Here is a 17,163-nt window from a genome sequence, read left to right on the forward strand (position 1 = left end):
AAAAATCGCTGATTGCCGCCATTACTAGTAAAAAAAAAAAATCTTAATAAAAATGCCATAAAACTATCCCCTTTTTTTATAAACGCTATAACTTTTGCGCAAACCAATCAATTTTTTTTTTTACCAAAAATATGTACAAGAATACATATCGGCCTAAACTGAGGGAAAAAAAATGATATATTTTTTGGGGATATTTATTATAGCAAAAAGTAAAACATTATGCGTTTTATTTTCAAAATTGTTGCTCTTGTTTTATTTATAGTGCAAAAAAATAAAAACCGCAGAGGTGATCAAATACCACCAAAAGAAAGCTCTATTTGTGGGGAAAAAAAGGATGTCAATTTTGTTTGGGAGCCACGTCGCACGACCGCGTAATTGTCATTTAAATTGATGCAGTGCCAAAATCGCAAAAAGTGGTCTGGTCTTTGGCCAGCAAAATGGTCGGGGGCTTAAGTGGTTAAGGTGAGGGAAGCCCTGGTTGTGGCCAGAACTAGTGTCCTCATTGGAAGATTTCCCCTCCATTCAGGTTCTGTGGACAACCCAAAATATGTTGTTTTTTTTTTGTTTTTTGTTTTTTCGCAGTCAGTGATATTGATAACACAACAGGGGAATAGACAGCAATAAAACCTGACAGGTATTCTAATTATTCTCCGCTCTATCCTAAAATGTAAAAAAAACAAAAAAAAACGCCTTTAGTTTGAAATGATATAGTGAAAGAAAATCTGACACCTTGTGGTCAAACCTAAAAACCGACATAGTCATGATAAACTAAGGCCTCTTTCACACCGACGTCCCGTTCAGGCCCGCCTGTCAGTTTTTTAGGCGGACCTGAACGGGTGCTCCATAGAGGTCTATGGAGCGTCGGATGTCAGCGGTGACATGTCCGCTGACATCCGACCCGCTCCGATCCGAAAAAGTGTAACGGAGGAAAAAGCTATTTTTCCATCCGTCTGCGGATCGGATCGGGTGACGACGGGCACTGCGGTCCGTCGTCATCCGATCTCCCATAGGGGAGAGCGGCGCTGTGACAGATCCGTCCCTGCGCAGTGTGCAGAGACGGACCTGTCCTCTTCCTGCTCAGCGGGGATCGGCGGAGTGATCCCCGCTGAGCAAACGGACATCCACGGGGCGGATCAGAACTGATCCGCCCCGTGTGAAAGGACCCTAACACAGATACCAAGTTTTTTTTAATTTACAGTCATTACACTCCGTCAATATGATAAATTCTTGATAAAGTATGTTTTTATTATTATTTTTTTTTTATGGCTGAAGTTTTATGAATATAGGCCAAGTTAAGAAGATTTCTAAATAGCCCGTCAAAACATAATTTTTCCCTATCAGAATTAAATAAGAGGTTTTGTAATTTATTTGCAATAAGGAGAACACAATATTCTATGGAGCAAACAATTGTGGACCACCACCAACAGTGGGACCCCTACAGAAAGTCCAATATTAAAAAAAAAACAGGTACTCTCATAATGACTTGCTGCTCCTCTTTGTAACGAACTTGGGATCAGGCTCTGGTACCAAATACTGAGAAATGGAGAAGCACAGAGGGCACGAGCATCTAAGTCAATGGGTCTCCAAACTATGGCCCTCCTGTTCTTCAGGAGCTACAATTCCCATCATGTCTGTGAATGTCAGAGTTTTACAATGCCTCATGGGACGTGTAGTTCCGCAACAGCTGGAGGGTCGTAGTTTGGAGATGACTGAATTCTAATTGTAAGTAAAAGTTCACTCACGGGGTTCTATGAGGTTAGGCACATCATTGTGGTGGTAAAACCTCAGTATATCCCTGCTGGATGGGACTGAAAGCCTCAGCAGAGCATGCTACCAGAGCAACCAGGGTCACCAAAAAAGCAACTAGGGAGACTGCAGAGTACTGAAACGCGTAGCAACGCTCCTAACGTCTGACATCATCGGCTTCCCGGGAACAGCCTCGCTGTTTGCTCCTCACTGGCTTTGGTGGCCTTCACACATCCACAGCCGCTTGAGCTGCTCAGTATATCCCATGTCAATGTGCCTATCCTCATGTGAGTGCATGATTTCGTTTAACTAATCATTTTAATAAATACCCACACTTAGATGGTCGTGCCCCATATGTTTCTTTTTTTATGATTTATTTATAGGGAATATAGGCTAATGCTTACATCAGTGTTTCTCAACTCCAGGCCTCAAGGCACCCCAACAGGTCATGTTTTCAGGATTTCAATTACTTTGCACAGGTTATTTTTTATCAGTTTCACTGCCTTAGTAATTACAACAGCCATTTCATCTGAGGGAAATCCTGAAAGCATGACCTGTTGGGACGCCTTGAGGACTGGAGTTGAGAAACACTGGCTTAGACCCTGTACTTCGGATGACCCACGTCATCTGCTAAGGGAATCTGCTTGTATACTGTATTTTCAGCTGACTTCTCATGAACCTCTACTGCTACAGGCAAAAGGATAGAGAGTATTTTGGGACTTTAAATATACCCCAGTGTGCACACTTACCATGCAAAAAGAAAAATGATCATATATCCTATGTAGCGCCCTCTACTTTTAGGTAGGTGCTTAGTGGTGCTTTTTTGGCAGTGTAGGATATAGACAGGTAAATTTAGCCAGGGTCCTACTCTTTACTAGGCCTGGTTGTTTATTTGGGGATGGGAGTGTCAGAGTAGAAGGGGGTGTGGCCGCCTACACTTGGACTCAGGGATACATCCTCTGCTTGACAGTAGATTCTGCTGGAAAGAGAGGATGGACTGAGACCTGAGTGGCAGGAACCCCATTTGAGAGAATTGACCAATGGTTAATTTATATGGTAAATGGGAGGTCTCTCATAAAAAGGGGGTGTCACATGCTCTAGGGGAGAGCAGTTTGTGGTCCAGAGGTTCAGGACTGGAGGCCAGGGAATTCAGAGATCCCGGAGGATCTGGGAGGAGGCTTGAAGGCCCGGGAGCTCAGAGATCCCAGAGCTGGGTAAGCTGGAGGCGAGTCCAGGGAGGCCGAAGTCTGGCCCCCTGGAGGAGAAGTCAGCATTTAGTGCTGGAGGAAGACCGGGTGTCCCATGTAGGGATGTACCGGACAGTGTGGAGGGAGAAGTAGGAACTAAGCGGAAGGAGAAAACTGGGAATCGACTTTCTGTGAGTAGAACATGGACTGTTGATTGGGAGAGAACAAAGGGAGTGCCACCCAGTAGGACTAACCCGTAACTTCATACTGTGTATCCAAGGACCACAGTATCAAGCACTTTTCCAGGACCGAGGGAAGTTAGACAACATAAGTCATGGAAATAGGCAGTGTGGTCCGTGACTTCGGGGTCAACATCCACAGCATTATTCAGAGTGATGCTTATCTGTCCACATTGGAAGTGCAACCTGAGATAGAAACTGGAACCAGGAAAGGATCGCTAAAAGCTGGTGGTAAGTAGGCTTTGGTTTTTTCCTGAGCATTCCCCAGACTTTGTTGTTACCTGTTTTAGCCTTCCAATGCTGCTTACTGCGATAGCCAGCTATAGATGAGGGCAGTGGCAAGCTTTTGTTATCACGTGAGTGTTTGTATTGGTCCAGCGGCGCACCAACACCTTTGCAGCCACTGTGCTATCGCTGGGTGTTTGGTGTGCTCCTGTACCTTTTTAAAGTGGTGTTGCCACCAAAAAATAAAAGTGTTTAAAATTCTTTAAAAAAATAAAAAATAAAAATAATTGGAATTTTTTTTTTTTTACTCACCTCTAAATACCTGTTGCTAGGGGGTCCCTCGTAGTCTGCCTTCTTCCTTGCCCGGGCTGGTGACATCCCTTCCCCTCACGCCGCACAGTCATCTGGGACCTGTCACGTGTCCCAGATGACTGTGCGGAGTATCACGGCGCCCTGCGCCGCTCGCCCATGCGCAGTGGGTGCCCGGCTTTGAAGCCACAGCCGGGTGCCCACAGTATGAATGACGGCGCCGCGAGCGGAGCGGGGAACGAGGGGGGGCTTCGTTCCCCCACATCGCTGGACCCTGGGACAGGTAAGTGTCCGATTATTAAAAGTCAGCAGCTGCAGTATTTGTAGCTGCTGACTTAAAAAATTTTTTTTTTTTTAGGGGCACCCCACTTTAAGAAGGGGTGGCTCCCCTTCAGTCCACCTGCTCTCATTTATCCATCAGAATGCATGTGCCTCCATGGTGGGGACACTCATATTTTAGTGTTAGGACCACAGATACCAGGGTGCCGTGACATGGCTCTGTGGCTCACGCATGCGTTTGCAAATGCACGTGGACTAAACCCCTGTTTTTAACGCATACTGTTAGATAGGTCAATTTGGTTGTCTGCAAGCTGGTGGTAAGTAGGCTTTGGTTTTTTCCTGGGCATTCCCCAGACTTTGTTGTAAAAGGGATTTAACTAACAAATGCTACGGCTACCGATTAGTACCCCTTTGACCTAAAACTTGGGTAGGGTGGGGCATCTCATATACTCTGTTGCCTAGCCCACGACTTATACCCAGAATAAAGCATTATAAAATCCAGAGTTCGGACTGTTTGGTGTCATGTACATGCATGGGGGATTGGGAGCGGAGCCATCTGACAAAAGGTAATGAACAAACCCAGCAGCCCCCCGCTACCTATACTTACTGTATACTGCTACAGCCACTGGCCTCTGAGCCTGATCCCAGACCATGACATCTATATTAAGACGAAATGTTAAAAAAAATGGGGCAGACCACTTGGTCTTTTTAATACTGTCACTCTTCTATGTTTCTAACAAACATATACAGTGCCTTGAAAAAGTATTCATACCATTTGAAATTTTCCACATTTTGTAATGTTACAACCAAAAACTTAAATGTATATATTGGGATTTTATGTGATAGACCAACACAAATTGGCACAGTGGAAGGAAAATGATAAATGGTTCTCAACATTTTTTACACATAAATATCTGAAAAGTGTGGCGTACATTTACGCTGATAAACTAAAATCTAGTGGAACCAAGTGTCTTCAGAAGTCACCTAATTAGCAAATTAGTGAACAAACAGCATCACGAAGGCCGGGGAACACACCAGACAGGTTAGGGATAAAGTTGTGGAGACATTTAAAGCAGGGTTAGGTTATAAAGAAAAAATATCCCAAGCTTTGAACATATCATGGAGCTCTGTTCAATCCATCATCTGAAAATGGAAAGAGTATGGCACAACTGCAAACCTACCAAGACATGGCCGCCCACCTAAACTGACAGGCTGGGCAAGGAGAGCATCAATCAGAGAAGCAGCCAAGAGGCCCATGGGAACTATGGAGGAGCTGCAGAGATCCACAGCTCAGATGGGAGAATCTGTCCACAGGACAACTATTAGTCGTGCTCTCCACAAATCTGGCCTTTTATGGAAGAGGAGCATAAACAAAGCCATAAGAAGTCCCGTTTGCAGTTTGCGAGAAGCCACGTGGGGGACACAGCAAATGTAGAAGAAGGTGCTCTGGTCAGATGAGACAAAATTTTACTTTTTGGCCTAAAAGCAATACACTGTGATGGAAAACGAACACTGCACATCACCCTGAACACACTATCCCCACCGTGAAACATGGTGGTGGCATCATGTTGTGGGGATGCTTTTCTTCAGCAGGGACAGGGAAGCTGGTCAGAGTTGATGGGAGGATGGATGGAGCCAAATACAGGGCAATCTTAAAAGAAAACCTGTTAGAGTCTGCAAAGGACTTGAGACCGGGGCGGAGGTTCACCTTCCAGCAGGACAGCGACCTGAAACATACAGCCAGAGCTACAATGGAATGGTTTAGATCAAAACATATTTATGTGTTAGAATGGCCCAGTCAAAGTCCAGACCTAAATCCAATTGAGAATCTGTGACATGACTTGAAAATTGCTGTTCACAGATGCTCTCCATCCAATCTGACAGAACTTGAGCTATTTTGCAAAGAAGAATGGGCATTTTCCTTCCACTTCACAGTTATGTGCCACTTTGTGTTGGTCTATCACATAAAATCCCAATTAAATACATTTACGTTTTTGATCGTAACATGAGAAAATGTGGAAAATTTGAAGGGGTAGGAATACATTTTATCAAGACACTGTAGTAGGGTTTTCTTAACCACTTTCAGACCGGACCATTTTGCTGGCTTAAGACCAGACCACTTTTTGCGATTCGGCACTGCGTCCCTTTAACTGGCAATTGCGCAGTCGTACGATGTGGCTCCCAAACAAAATTGACATCCTTTTTTCCTACAAATAGAGCTTTCTTTTGGTGGTATTTGATCACCCCTGCGGTTTTTATTTTTTTGCGCTATAAAGAAAAATAGAGCGACAATTTTGAAAAAAAACACATTATTTTTTACTTTTTGTTATAATTAATATCCCCCAAAAATATATAAAAAAAATGTTTTCCCTCAGTTTAGGCCGATACATATTCTTCTACATATTTTTGGTAAAAAAAAATTGCAATAAGCGATTATTGATTGGTTTGCGCATGAGTTATAGCGTTTACAAAATAGGGGCATTTTTTATGGCATTTTTATTAATAATTTTTTTTTTGTAGTAATGGCGGTTGTCAGCGATTTTTATTGTGACTGCGACATTATGGCAGACACATTGAACATTTTTGACACATATTTGGGACCATTGTCATTTATACACCAATCATTGCTATACAAATGCAGTGATTCCTGTGTAAATGACACTGGCAGTGAAGGGGTTAACCACGCGGTGTCAGTGTAGGGGGTTAAGTGTTCCTAGGGGCGTGTTACTAACTGTGGGGGGGGGCTGGGCTTTGTGTTAGCGAACATTGATCTCTGCTCCAATCACATGGAGCAGAGATCAGCGTCACTTGTTGCTAGGCAGAACGGGGAGATGCTGTTTACAACGGCATCTCCCCGTTCAGCTGCCCGTGGGTATCCCCGTCGCGATCGAGTCCGTGTTACCCATGACCGGACTCATGGGGGTCCCGACCAGAACGTGAGCGCGCCACCAGCGGCGCGCACGCGATGGCAGGGCGGCATATAAAAATGGACATACCTGTATGCCAATATGCCTGCCCGTGCCATTCTGCCGACGTACATCGGCGTGCGCCGGTCGGGAACTGGTTAAACTAGACTTCAAAAGTGGAAATACATAAAACAAATAAAGTGTGGCACTAAATTCCAGTATTAAATTATAGATGTAAGCCCTTGTACACACGGTCGGAGATTCCGTCGGAATGTGTCTGATCGGAGCGTTTTGTGTGGTCTGCATCGGACTGTTTCCGTCTGAATATCCGTTGGACCAACTTTTCCAACTTGCCGGAAATATTTTCCGACAAAATGCTCCGATCGGACATACTCCGATCATGTGTAGAGAATTCCGATCGGATTAAGTGCCACGCATGCTCAGAGGACAGGGATCACCGCTGGAGAATCAGAGGACAGGGATCACCGCTGGAGAATCAGAGGACAGGGATCACCACTGGAGAATCAGAGGACAGGGACTCCTGGCAGGTCACTTGACAGAGCTCCCCCCCCACACTACACAGGGCTGAAATCAAATTACTTTACACACAGTCTGTCAGCCTTCACAGGGTGTATCTAGCTTTTATGTTGCCCTTCTGACCTGTGAAATTCTCTGGTCGGAATGGCAGTGTAGTTGCAGTAGGCAGATACATTCTATGCAGATCATGGCTGACTCGCTGTGTTGTAAAGGAATGTGATTTCAGCCCTGCGGAGGAGGAACAGTATAGAGTGCTGTAATGGGAACGGAGCTCAGCAGCTGGGCATAGCATGCAGGGTGGAGGGGGTGGTCAGGAGGTTTTGGGGGGGGGACTTATATCTGGGAGGACAAAGCCATGTGACACAATCTGGAGCCTGCAGCCCTTCTGCCCCCCCCCCCCCCCCCCGAGGAGGTGATAAGGGATTTGTTTTAGCAATTTCTGAAGGTTTCTCTGTCAGTGTTGGCAGGTGTTGGGGGAAGCGGGATGGAGAAGCAATAAATTGTCTTCAGCATTATAGAACAGGTCCAGTTGAATGTGACTAACTGCTACTAGCCCTCCTTGGCATCACTGTTTTTAGTATTAAAAATTTGGAGCTTTACTGAATGTTATATAGTCTCAGATATGTAGGAAAAAAGGTTTTCTGTATCATCTGGAATTCAAGCTACCTCCAATAGCTGATCACATGACCTAAGCCAAGGGATTGGTCATGAATTGCTAAAGGAGGTTGAAGGATTTATAAAGAGAAAGGGAAGGAAATGGGGAGCAGAGCAGCCTCATAGTGTAGTAGGCTTTATTTGTATAGCCAAAATTAAAACATTCATATGCACTTGCAAGTTTAAAGTAGAGTAGGCATACATCCCAGTGAGACCATCCCAGGTATGAAAGCTTCAGGTGAGCAGGTTGAAGCCACTAAAAAGGGTCACACACAGGGGTTACTAGAATCAGGATGGATGCCTCTGCCTCAGATGGAGAACTAGAACTGTTCTGGAAATTTTACGAAGATGTATTTAATATGTATTGTCATAGTGCCTCCCAGTGTTAGTACTCCCGCAGCCTGCTCTAAAGAGCTGACTGGGGCAAACTGACGCTGGTTGAGATCTGTTTGGTATTGAAAAACTTCCTGAGGTTGGAGAGAAGTGCTTGCAGAGTGGAGATATGTCCACCAGTGAAGGGCCCCTGTGTGATGCACAGAACGATCATCTGGGGGGGATGTGTTCGCTCTGCAAAGGCATTATCCGTTTAACGGATATGCGCTCATGTCACCCCTGTATGCCTGATCAACATATTTGGGGTACCATGGCGTACACCTGCAGGTAATCTCCCATCAGCAGGAACAGTAGTATAGTCCGGGTATGCGTTGTTCTCTGAACAACGCAGAATAAGGATTCACAAAAACGGGAGCTTTTGAGTTTTCATGGTCGGGAACAGCGTTCATGTTTGTTAGCCATGCAGCTTCCTATGTTTATTTGAAGAGCATGGCTTACAGGTAAAACATACACTGTCCCTGCCCAGACATGCCTATAAGACTCCCCTAGTCATTATTCATTGGTTGTTGTATAACCCATCCTGTTGGAAGGATTTCCTGTGTTGACATTCATATCCTGTGAGGTCATATCCTGTGGAGGAAGCGATTGGCTGTTGGGGCCAGGACTTCCTGTTTGTGACTTCCTTTGTGTGTGTGAATAATAGCCAAGATCCTCTGCCCAGGAGGGGCAGATGAAGGAGCGATGATGGAGCTAAGCTGGTGATTATGTCTGTTTACCGGGGAAATGCGAGAGACATGGATTGAGATCCCAGATGCATTATACTGAAAGGGCGCGTATTAGCGAAGGTGCGATTGATTACGTATAGTGAATCCTCCACGTCAGAACTATTCCTGCTGGTTTTCCACTTGGAAGGCGTCACAAAGCAACATGAGAAACTAATTTTTAGGAGTAACACCTCCTCTTCATCAATCTCTTAAAGGATTTATATTTAGGCAAAGCTGGCTAAATAGAGGCTTGGGTCATAGTGTGATAGTGTAGTGATAGTGTGATATTCCACTTTGGCAGAGACCATGGGATCAGTGATGTAGTAAAACGATCCTGTCATGGTTCCATGTACATTGATTCGGATTTTACCTCTGTTTGAGCTGCTCAGGTTCCTAGGTATTATTAAGCCTTTGTACCTGTTGCTTAGTGTTAAAGCAACATTTCTCCACGCTGAAGCCGGACCTCCTGCTCCTCTGGCGTTTGCGGTTTCTGAGTATTCCCATATTATGTGTGTTGTTTAATCACATCTTTGTGCTTCCCTTTAGTTGTGCAGTTAAGTTCGCTTTGGTTTCTGTTTGTGGATTCCTTCATTTCCTGTTGCTGTATTTGTCTTTCTCAGTATAGTGTCTGTGTTTACCCAGTGTCCTTCCAGCGGGCTATTTGGTTGCACAGGAGTGCTAGAGAGCTGCAACTTAGGGGCTGCCAAACAGCGCAACATCCACACCTCCAGTGGTTCTAGGGAAGACTGGGTGGCTCCTTAGACTCTGTGAATCCAGCACACCTCCTTTTGCATGCGGTCACACTGTTCCGACAGATGTAACGATCCGTTCCCGGGTTCACGTGGTTAGTTCAATGGTTCGCTAGAGCTTGAGTTACAGTCCAAGGTTGTCTTTCTCTCCAATCATGACAGAGCCCAGACTTGTCATTGGTGCCTCCAATAACTGGTCACATGGCCAAAGTCAAGGCTTTATGCTACTTGTGTGTCTATATAAATGCTGGGGCATGTTCCAAACACTTAATAGAACTCAACTGAACAAGTGGCTTGGACAAGCTACAAAACACCTTTAATAATACAGAGCAAACTTGGTTAAATGTGACCAACCACTACTAGATACACCATGGCGCTAGATAAAATTAGAACTTTCACAGGCCGCGATGCCGGGGAGGCTTTTTCCTTTTCTCATTTGAGTTTTATCAAAAGCCTCCTTATTAACCATTCTCATGAGCATATTTAAAACCTAATTAATACAGATGTGAAATATTGAATCACATCACACATAAATGTCATTTGAGCTATGAACATCCTGGTAATTCTGCAATATGCATGAACGTTAGCGGCAAATGTAGTGTAGGACAAAATCATCAAAGGCCTTCTCTGCCATCACTCCACAAAAGCGGGAGATCATAGGCGCTTTTACACGGATAAAATCCAATTATGACTTTAAAGGATGGAATTTAGCCTTGCTTTGCTCGTAGCAGGGGTTATGTAAAGATTACATCAATAAGCTTCTTACCGTCGAGTCTGAGCATACATCTTTTGGGTGACCTCTTTTCTCTTTAAAGATGTCTAACGGAAATCAAATGATCTTTGAGAAGGAGTTGCAGTCTTGCTGAAATGGATAGTTACCAGAGGTGAGCCAAACTCCCACAGCTAATGTGTCGACTTAAGATCTTGGCCCGGTGGTTCCATTTTTGCCAGTTACATAAATTTTATTTTATTTTTTTTATAATTCCTTTATTTATTTTCCAAAATAAAACAATTTCACAGACCATAAAGTAAACTCAAAGCGATTAAGATAAGAACAGAGACAGGAAGTGGACACAGTTTGGCGTAATAACAGCATCATCAAATATTAAACAGCCAATATTAAATATCAAATCCCGGATTTGTGCACTCATTAATTTGCAGAGGTGGTTAAGACTATGTATCGTGGCTGGCTGTGTGCCACTCCGGGGGGAACCATCTGACCGTTATCCTAGCGGCCTCCTACCGCCAGTTGAGCCACCAGGACTATACTGTAATAGACTCACTGATACCTGTCGCGGAGAGCCGTCCCACAACCAGCTAGGCCTAGCCGTGCGGCGCAACTGATGAGTTATACAAAGCAGGATATTCAAAGTATCTGGATGGGCCGGCTTAGGGCGGGGAGCGAATCGGGGAAAGGAGAAGGGAACAAGGGGAGTGGAAAGGCAGGATGGTAGGGATGTGAGAGAAAACAGAGAAGTAAAGTAAAGTAAAGTGGGGTGGTGGTGCCTCCCGACCAGAGGACGATTTACACTGCAAAGACTAATCAGGTAGAGCAACCTCGCGGAGGTAGGCTTCCGTGTAGATGTAGTGTTGCCATGGGTGCCATGTCTCCCGGAAGGCCTCCCCCCCCCCACGCAGAGTGGCAGTAAGATCTTCCATGTTTCTTATGTCATTCACCTTGGCAAACCACAGGGATTTAGTTGGCGGAATCTCCGATCTCCAGCACAAGGGAATGCATGCCTTGGCAGCATTCAAAAGATGAATGGTAAGAGAGGCTTTGTATTTCTTGATGGATCGCTTAGAGAGATGCAGTAGGCAGGCCGCGGGGTCTCCCTCCAGGGCAACACCAGTCAGGTGCTTGACCGTGCGTGCCACCTCCGTCCAGTAGGGTTTAATTTTGGGGCAGTCCCAGAAAATGTGCAGCATCGTCCCCTCCCCCACCTTACAACGCCAACAGAGACTGGGGACCCGCGGGAAGAAACGGTGTAAAGAGGTGGGCACTCTATACCATTGGGTCAAAATTTTATAGCAGGATTCCTGGACCCTGGTGGCAATGGAGGCATACATTTTATTTTTAAAGTTGTTTAAGAGAACATATAGACATTTTCATTTTTTAAATATACGTCAAACCGACTTTTGAAAATGTTATGAAGATGTGTAAATAATTTTAAAGCTGATTGTAAGTCAACAAGCAGATTATTTCCTCAAGGCTATATAATAATTTTAGCCTTAAAAAATTGATTTTTACCCTAAATTTGAAGCAGAAATTGACGTCTTGAGATCTGTGCCACCTGATGATATCACTGGACAACAAAGATGGCTTCCTTAACACTTTTTTGGTGTATTTTATAGATTTTTGCCTGCCAATCACAAAATAGCCTGCAATCGAACCCCAAATCTTCTGTATTTGCAATACCTGTTGGCTATTCTACACACATGAAAGAAACATATGAAAACATGTCATGGAACTGTTGTTGAAGTACACCAAGTAAAACAGAAATATCTGCGGAAATCTAAAAGTAGTGGCTCTGCTGCTTGGAATGCAGCTTGACTATACCAAGTAATGTTGTTACATATGCAAATGGAACAGCCGTGCAAGTCACATTTTTAAAGAAGAAAATTGCATGGATGGTTATGATTACGACTAGTTCAGTTTTAGTTAAAACTGTTATATAAACACGAGAAACAAACTTTTAGCTCCCAGTTCCGGAAAACATAATAGGCTAGACACTAGAGTTGGACCAAACACCCCCTGGTTCGATTTGCGACAGAAATCTTGAACATCGCAAAAGTTCGAACCCAAACTCAGAACCCCATTGAAGTTTACGGTATCCGAACTTGAAAAATCAAAAATGACAATTTTTGAGGGCTTATATGCAGGTTATTGGCCATAAAAAGAGCATGGGGACATGTGAACAGTGATTTTAATGATGCTTGAAACAATAAAAATGAAAAATTCCTTTAAATATAGTGCCTGGTGGGTCCCCTTAGTCTGCATGTAAAGTGGCATATCTGTACCATGTATAGAACCTGCTGCAGCAAAACTGACATTTATAAAAAAATATGAAATTTAAATTGCCGGCAATACAATACCATTGCTGACAATAGAAAAACATGTTTTAAAAAATGGTGTGGGGGTTCCCCCCAATCCCTACCAGGTCCTTCAGGTCTGGTATGGATTTTAAGGGGAACCCCCATGTCAAAAAAAAGTGTGGGGTCCCCTCAAAATCCATATCAGACATTTATCTGAGCATGCAGCCCAGCAGATTAGGAAAAGCACATTGCCTCCATGTTGATGGGTACAAGGGCTTGTTCCTGACATCCCTGGGCTGTGGTTGTGGGGTTCTGCGGGCAGGGGGCTTATCGTAATCTGAAAGCCCCCCTTTAAAAAAAAGTTTCAAAAATAAAGACAGAAGGCAGTTTTTGACAATTCCTTTATTTAAAAAAAAAAAAGTCCCTCGATATAAATCTACAGTCAATCATGATGCCTGCCAGACCCGGAAAAAACCTGCGTCAAAAACTAACCACCAAATGCCTGCACCACTGATTGACGATTCTTAAATAGGTAAGGGGTGGGGCCACCTGGTGACATTACCTGGTGGCACTGCCCCCCTTTGATGTCACTGACCAAACATGTTGCAGAGCGCCCCACAAACTCGGGTGTTCGCCGAACGGGTGATGTTCAGGCTGAACTTTTGCTCTGCTCAAACTGTTTGCCCAAATCTACTAGACACATTTAAAAGTTGTACCAATTTGCAAGTCTAGTGTTACCCCCACAAGAGCCACTGGATTTAACATGTTCTTTCCCAAGCAGAGGCCACCATTCACAGTAACAAGCTATTTCCTTTGGCTTCGTTAAACGGTCTAGTGGATGTCTTTTTGATGTTTGTTGTTTGCAGACCTTTAACAGGAGAGGGGTTGGGATAGTATGGTATACTCTAAAAATAAAAACCTAAAAAATACAGCGCTGTTCCTATGTAAACTTAATGTGAAGTAATGAAACAAAAAAATAAATAAATTGTGAATTATAAACGCAGCAGCAGCTTTAACCGTGAGATACCCACAATTCAAATAATTATTCCCAAATAAGCTGCGCTATACTGATCCGATAAATGCTATGTGAAGCAAATGAGTGAATAAATAAAGCATGAAATAAAAAAATATTAACAAAGTGCAGACAGAGAAATGCATATACTAATGTTCAAATATTAGTCCATCATCCCATCAACAAAAAATGTTTTGCTTGTAATCTTCAACGTGTTTTAAGCACACCACACCGATATAGGAAAAGTGTCATCAGAGTTTGCAGGAAAAAAGAGGACTTCCACCACCAACACTACTGCCGCTTACCAGCTACACTGATCTCTCAACAGTCAATATGGATCTGCACACGTAACCACTGGATCCCTTGAGCTCTTCCACAGCTAGCCCACTGTATACTTCTCAAGCTTCACCCATGCTACCCGCTGAGTCCCTGACTTGATTCTGCTGAAGCTTTTCCACTTCTTAACCGTGAAAAAGGCTGCTCTGGTACTCCTTCAGACTTCATACACTGGCCTCTGATAACAGGAATGGTTGTCCCTTGGTGGCAACAGGAATGGTTGTCCCTTGGTGGCAACGGCTTCTCCTTTACCTCTGACCTTGATCTTCCCTTTCCTCTGGCAACATGGGTGGTCATCCCTTATGGCAACTGCTTCTCCTTCACCTCTGACAACATTCGGTTCTCCGTCCGGCAACTTCGTTAGGCTCCTGACCTGAAGCCCCAACCCTGCACTGCTCCTCACAGTCCAGGATAGGCCTCAGACAACCTAGCAGCCAGGTGCTCCCAGATAGGCCTCAGGTTTCTGGCATAGCAACCGGGAGCAATACAACACATGTCCACCCAGACAGCTGTCCAGGTGGCACAGAACCCCAATCACCTGACTCCTCCCAAATAAATAGGCTCTCCCAGCAGGCCATGGGGCCAAAGAGTCTTCTACCAATTGGCTGGGACAACCTATCCACTACTAACCTGAATTCACTATGCCCTTGTCATTCTAATGCCACAGGCAGCAATGCCACCTAGGGACATGAGAGAGAGGTTGTCAGAAACCATGAACCAGACTGAGACAGAAGTACAATTAAATCACACTTGTATATTAATAAAAAATAAAAAGGTGAATAGATTAAGTGTAGTCAAAGCATAGCCAGAGTCCAGTAACCAGATTGAGTAGTCAGCCAGGCTAGAGTTCAATAACCAGATTGGGTAATCAGCCAGGCCAGAAGTCAGGGATCCAAGTGGAGGAACGGCAAGCAGGATAAGAACCCAGAAGGGATGTCAGCAAGCCAATCTTTAAACAGAAATGCAGGAGATGGTTTATTGTGATGTGACCAAGGCGAAGGCAGAGATGAAGTGAGCTGGACAGTCTTAAGTAGGCAGGTCAGACGAGCATGATCAGGAACAGCTGGGTAACTGTGGAAAGAGATGAGACCTGGCAATTAGCCGACAGCTGAGCAGCCAGCCCAGAGAAGGAAGGGCTAAGCCAGTCCTGACAGAGGTGCACCAGTGTCAAGTCACCTTGAGGCGAGGTGACAGATGCACACTGTAGGGATCAGGAGTGCACCGCAAGGTTGTGGACCCTACGGCTGACTGCTGCGGACGGGAGACAGGTCCCATCGGGGTTAGAGTGTAAGATTCCCTGGGGCGCGGAGTCTAAGAGCCAGCAGGTGTTCGCCAGAGCCTCGAGTGGTGAGGATGGACTTGGCTGCAACTGGCTCCAGGTCGTGACCCCCAGGGTCCCCCAGCTCACACCCACAGTAGGCAACAGGAGGATAGGGATGGTGAGGGACAAAGCTAAGGTCGGGGCCACAAGCAGACAGCAATAGTCAGGGACACGCCAAAAGGTCAGGATCACAGGCAAACAGGGATAGTCAAAGACACACGCCAAAGTCGGTAACGGAACAACAGAAGAGCACACGGCAGGTAACAGGAAGCTAAACACACAAAGGAATACACAATGGTTGATCAGCCCTGTTGGCTTGCAGTGCACAGGTTAATATAAGGTTCCCTGATAGGGCCTGGGGTGGAGCCATGCTTAGAGGAGAGGTTATAAAAACCACCAGGTGGAAGTGGCTGGCCTCTTAGACTGAACACATGAGGGGAGGTAAGCAAACAGGAAGATCACTGCATAACCATGACAACCAGATTCAGGTTTAGGGCAAAAGACAGTGGATCCCCCTACCAATTAGCCAGGCTAGTTACCACCTAGCACACTAGATTTATTAGCAACCCTGTTTAGGACCAGGTTGCCACACCTAGAACAGACAGTGAATCCTAGAACAGCCCAAAGATATCAATCGCTTCTCCAATGACTACAGAAGAGTCCAAGACTAATTTTATACTAAGAGGATGCTACACAAGTCTACAGATTCCCATACATTTCAGTGGTGTAGCATGGATGACCGTTCTGACCTGCTTTGTGTTTCTTCGTACGCAGCAAGTCCCATTGGGATGCATTGGCTCTGCAGACAGAGCAGGTCAAATGGAGCCATTTTTTGGGGATACAAAAGAAAACCTCCTACAGTCTGATTTCTTTTCTGCAGAGGATTGTGGGAAGATAATATAAAAATTAGTCAGACTGTTGTACTAGCAGTATTTTTTAAATGACATTTAATTATATTTTAATGAATACACAAATGAACTCAAGGGCACTTTTTGTTCATGTCTACAGTTTTGAATTACTGCTTTATCATTTTTTATTGTTAAATTATAATTTTTTTATAATCTTTCTATTGCACAGGTGGTATTCGAACACTGGGTCACGATGGTGGAACATGACTAACTACAGTTAAGAAAATACTGTCTTGAAGGGAGTCTTGCTCGTCTTTCTCTCTCTCCGACCTCATGGGAAATTAGCTCGGCACTTTCTATAAACCTCTCATTAATGAGGGTTAAATCATAATATTTCAACTGCTGAAGCTCGCAGGGTTTATTAACTCCTCTAACATATAACAGCTATCTGATTTTGTCTGTAATTTTTTTCTCTTTCTTAAGACCCCCGGCAACAAGTCTGATGACATCGACAGCAGGTAATACACTCTCCCGTCGCTTTGACAATGCATAGCGTTCACAAATGTTAATTTAGGTTTTAATGGGTTCTGGTTTCCCCCACCGTCTCAGCACTTAGCGGATACAGTCTGGAGCCCAGGCAGTCATTAGCTGAGAATGTGGTGTGCTATCATTTGTCATTTGCTGG

This window comes from Lithobates pipiens, unplaced genomic scaffold (genome assembly GCF_037356315.1).
Source record: "Lithobates pipiens isolate NorthernLeopardFrog02 unplaced genomic scaffold, aLitPip1_a1.2 Scaffold_19, whole genome shotgun sequence".
Taxonomy (NCBI): domain Eukaryota; kingdom Metazoa; phylum Chordata; class Amphibia; order Anura; family Ranidae; genus Lithobates; species Lithobates pipiens.